This window comes from Carassius carassius, chromosome 25 (genome assembly GCF_963082965.1).
Source record: "Carassius carassius chromosome 25, fCarCar2.1, whole genome shotgun sequence".
Taxonomy (NCBI): Eukaryota; Metazoa; Chordata; class Actinopteri; order Cypriniformes; family Cyprinidae; genus Carassius; species Carassius carassius.
In genome coordinates, this window is record NC_081779.1 from 25415445 (window position 1) to 25421086 (window position 5642).

The window sequence follows — 5642 nt, forward strand, 5'->3', positions numbered from 1 at the left end:
TTCCTCCTGAATCTCTTCCGTTTCTAACATCAGGCTGTTTGATTGAGGGGATGCGCAGCTCTCTGTAGTGTGAGGGGGGGGGGGGGGGGGGGGGGGGTTTGAGAGTCTAAACGACTCCATGTCTCAAGTAAAATAATTATGTCTGAACTATGTACAGCGTTAATAAAATCAGGATTGGTACTTTTCTCTCCAAAAGCTGAAGAGAACATTCCTTGAATATTATAACTAGTTATTTTAAACGATGACATTGGGAAGTATTGCATTTACCAGAATAATGTATGAATTCATGAACAAATCATGTTTTAAAATATAAATTCATCAATTAAAAAAAAAAAAAAAAAAAAAAGGATTATATATATAAATAAAATATATATAATATATATATGATATAAATATATCACGAGTGAATGAGTTTTACAATTGTCAAATTTGAAAGTAAACAAGTAGAAATAAGTGAAATAAAAGTAATTAAGAAGTAATGATAATTTTTAACTCCAGACACACTGTAAGTAGTTAAGCTAGTAGGTTGTCACAGATCATTTTCAGCATGTTTTTGATCTGGATCAGGTCTCTGGAGTCTGTTCTAGCTCGTCCTGCTGCTACAGCGGCGTAGCTGTCTGACTGAAGCACTCTTACCCTCTCCTCGTGATCACCGAGCGTCTTCGGAGGGGGGCGCAGGGCTGTCTCCTTGATGCTCTTAGCAAACAGTCTCATTCCCTCTCGATGGATGTGGATGTGGTCATATAGATGCTCATGGGTGATGCGCTGATGGTCAGCTATGTGGACATTTGTCATTGAAGCACAGATTCCAGCTATCTTCTCATTGATGGAGTTGATGATGTTTTGAGACACGTCTCTGCGAGGTAGAAGGGTCGAGATGATGATTTTGGCTCTGGGGTAGATCCTGCTAGCTGTTTGCACTACGTTGGTCAGGGCTTTAGTGACATCTATGTTTCTAGCACTGAGGTCGTTTGTCCCGGTGTGGAGAATGATGTGTGACGGTGCAACGAACCCACCGTCTCGCAGCAGCCTCACAGCTGAGTGTGACGTGGGACACCAGAACTTCTTCACAGATCTCCCCGGAAACAGTCGTCTGGGGTCGAGATGATGGCCGTTGGAATCACAGAGTATAATGATGTTGTCTTGACTCTTCTGTTCTCTGCTGGTGCTCCTGAATGGTGCAGGTGGAGGACTCTGTGTACTGCTGCTGCTCTCTTTCCTCTTGAGCTTGTGAGCGGTTGCAGGAGTGAAGGAGCTCTGAGACGGTGAGCTGACACACTGCTGCTGTTGAGTGGTGTTTGTGCTGTGTGTTTGGGTGCTGACACTCTCTTGGTGTTGTCTTGTGTGGAGCTGGTTTCTGGTCTCCTCCAGCAGTCTCTCCAGTGTGTGGCTGTGTTGTTCTCTTCTGACCAGCTCTTCTCTCACCCTCCTCAGCTCTTGGTGCAGCTCTTGATTGTCCTCCTCCAGTTGTTTTACAGCAGAGCAGAGCTGCTGTATTTGTTGCACACTGTGGTGGCTGGTCAGGTTTAGCAGATGATGGAGGCTGTTGGTAGTTTCCTCTTTAAACAGACAGAAGTGCTGCTCCAGCTCAGCGATGTTATCTCTCAAAGCCTTGATCTTAGGAGACGCAGGAGTGCTGGAGTGTCTGTGTGTTTGAGGAGTTCCTGAGCTGCTGTCAGAGATGGTAACGGAGCTGGTGCTGGGCACTGTGTGGCTCTTCATTTCAGGATCTTGTTTTATCTTCTGAACCTGGTGTTTAAGGTTTCTGAAGCTCCTCTGGAATTCACTGAGGCTGGTTTCTGCTCCCTGGACCATGACTGTGCCATTATGGTAAAGATTCACAGTCAGCTTTGTGTCGTTCTCTCCTTCCAGAGTGAGTTGTCTGCCTTTGCTGATGCCTCCTTTCCTCACACATGTCATGTTTGAGCAGAGGACGGTGTGCCAGGATGATGTCTGTTCAGTGAAGAACAGCAGGTTACACAGCACTCTGCTGTTTTCTGCTCCACTGTAGTCAGATAGCAGAATCTCTGGGTTCTCCCTCAGCATAATCTCTTTCATCTTTTTCTTGTCTTTTGTAGATTTAATTTCTGCTGGATAGATTATCTCCAACTCCTCTTCATTTTTGAAAAATGCCTCTGCTTTAGTGAGGCCCATGTTGTTCTAACTGAACTAACTGTCACAGAATGTCAGCTTGGCTAACAGTTAACTGCTACAGTGACTTTATATGTCGTTTTTAGTTGATGACAATCTTTTTAAGAGGTCTTACCTTAGAAATCTTCTGCCTCTATTGTTCACAAATAAATGTCCAATTAACTAATTATGATTTGGTTCATGAAAAAATCCATTATCTGGCAAAAATGATGTTGAAATCAGGAGCTGGTATTTCTGCTGCCAACTGCCATCGTAACCGTGGTAACTCTCTGTCTCTCTCTGTCTCTCTCTCTCTCTCTCTCGCTCTCTCTCTCTCTGTCTCTCTCTCTCTCTCTCTGTCTCTCTCTCTCTGTCTCTCTCTCTCTCTCGCTCTCTCTCTCTCTGTCTCTCTCTCTCTCTCTCTGTCTCTCTCTCTCTGTCTCTCTCTCTCTCTCTCGCTCTCGCTCTCTCTCTCTCTCTGTCTCAATTCAATTCAATTCAAATGAGCTTTATTGGCATGACTGTGAAACAGCACAATGTTGCCAAAGCAATAAACAGTGAACAAGTTATACAGATATATAGATATATAGATATGTAGATAAAAAAAAAATAATAATAAAATAAATAAATAAATAGTAATAATAGTAAAAAAAAAAAAACCTATTCATGTCCATATTGTACATATATAATCACATAACACACAAAATAAATAAATAAACAAAAAAAGTGAATACAGGGTAAATATTTACAGAGAGCATTGCTTAAGTACAGGAGTTTAGTTTTTGTCCCTCATGATGTGACAGGAGGACACATACTGCGCTGCGAGCTGGACACACTTCTCTTTCTCTCCCAAAATATAACTGAGTTTGTCAATGTCGCTTGCTTGCCTGAATTCTGGCAGAATTTGAGCTATTTGGGTAAAGTAGTTGTCTCTAATGTGTTATTATTTGCTGCAGTGTGTGAGGAAGTGCAGCTCGTCCTCTACGAGTCTCTCTGTGCAGTGAGGACACAGTCGGAGCTCTCTCTCTCTCCAGCTGTGTTTGTGTCGGCCCGTCTCCACACACACACACACACACACACACACACACACACACACACACACACACACACACACACACACACACACACACACACACACACACACACTCTGTGCAGTGAGGACACAGTCGGAGCTCTCTCTCTCTCCAGCTGTGTTTGTGTCGGCCCGTCTCCACACACACACACACACACACACACACTCTGTGCAGTGAGGACACAGTCGGAGCTCTCTCTCTCTCCAGCTGTGTTTGTGTCGGCCCGTCTCCACACACACACACACACACACACACACTCTGTGCAGTGAGGACACAGTCGGAGCTCTCTCTCTCTCCAGCTGTGTTTGTGTCGGCCCGTCTCCACACACAGACACACACACACACACACACACACACACACACACACACACACACACACACACTCTGTGCAGTGAGGACACAGTCGGAGCTCTCTCTCTCTCCAGCTGTGTTTGTGTCGGCCCGTCTCCACACACAGACGGTGATCACTCAGACGATACTTCGTCAGGAGCTTTCTCTTACTATAGTCTTTAATTTTGATCAAGTAAGGTGCCAATTGATAGCCAGTCTTTAATCTATAGAAGTATTTTAATTTGTTAATTTGTTCTACTTTGACCTGCCAATCATAGATGTATTCTTCCTGGGTTAGTTTTACAATTTCTTTAACTTTTGCGTGTCTTAATTGAATGGTTGAGCTGAGTTGGTGTTTTTCCACTAAATAGTGCGTGGGGTCACTCTCTGGGTGTCCTGTCCTGTACATAAGAGCGCAGTGATGGTAATCATCTGTCCGTGTGTCTGATAGATGGAACCAGAACTTGGCTGTTCTCTTCTGGATCTCTGCTAGAAGAGGGAATCTGCCCAGTTCTGCCCTGCAGCCGAGACTAGGTGCGTTTCTGTGAAGTCCCAGGATGTTCTTGCAGAACTCCAGGTGGAACATTTCAGTGGGTCTTTTATCCCACGATGTGTAGTTTAATTTAAATTTGGGGCCCCAGATCTCACAACCGTATAGAAGAATGGGTTTGATGATGCTGTCGAAGATTTTTAGCCATAATTTAATAGGTGGGTTGAATTTGAACAAAGATTTTCTAATAGTGTAATAAGCCCTGCGTGCCTTATCAGTCAGATGTTTTATTGCCAGGTCAAACTGACCAGAAGCTGAGATAGTGAGACCCAAATAATTATAACATGTCACATGATTAAGAAGTGTTCCCCCGATTGTAAAACTATATTTTTTGTCAGTAAGCCGAGGTTTTTTCTGAAAGATGATAATTTTGGATTTCTCCATGTTTATTGGTAAGGCCCAGTCTCTACTGTAATCTTCTAAAAGCGAGAGGCTTTGGTGTAGCCCCTCTTCATGAGGTGACAAGAGCAGAAGATCGTCAGCGTACAGGAGACATTTGATTTCTCTGCCCTCGAGGGTCAGACCAGGACAAGGGGACTTCTCAAGTGCTGATGCCAGTTCATTAATATAGATATTAAACAGAGTCGGGCTGAGGCTACAGCCTTGACGCACTCCTTTGTTCTGACTGAAATAATCAGTACGTCTGTCGTTGATCTTGACACAGCATTTGTTCCCGTTGTATATGTCCTTTATGATGTCATATGTCTTTCCTCCTATTCCGCTCTGAATCAGTTTTAGAAAAAGTCCATTGTGCCATACCGAATCAAAGGCTTTTTTAAAATCAATGAAGCAGCCAAATATTTTTCCTTGTTTTGTTTGATGAACATATTTTTCTATGAGTGTGTGGAGTGTGTAAATGTGATTTGAAGTTCTCTGTTTTGGCATAAATCCAATTTGACAATTGTTTAAAATCTTGTGTTCTTGGATGAACTGAATTAATCTCTCATTGATGATGGAGCAGAATAGTTTTCCGAGGTTACTGCTCACTGTGATGCCTCTATAATTATTTGGGTCATACTTTTCACCTTGTTTAAAAATCGGGGTTATCACGTTCTCTTTCCAGATCTCAGGAAAGTGTCCAGATTTTAATAAGAGATTGAATAATGTTAGGATAGCAAGTCTCAGTTTGGGGCTGCTGTGTTTAAGCATTTCATTAGAAATTCCATCTAAGCCACTTGATTTCTTATTTTTGAGGGATTTCATCTTCTCTGTCAGTTCAGTTAATTCTATGGGCTTGTCTAAATGATTGAGCTGCTCTTTTCTCGTGTATTCCAGGTTATTTAGTTGGGAGGTCAGATGTTTTTGGGCGAGGGTTGGTTCGTTTAGAGAATAGAGTTTTCTGAAATGTTCAGTCCAGATGTTTGGGTCATAGATGGGAAGGTGTTTGGCCTCTTTGGATTTATCTAAATTATTCCATAAATCCCAAAAAGAATTTTGATCGATTGCTTCTTCAATTTTGTTTATTTTAATTTTTATGTGGTCAGTTTTCTTCTGTATTAATAGTGACTTGTATAGTTTGAGCATTTCTTGATATGTGGCTCGTATTTGTTGGTTTGCAG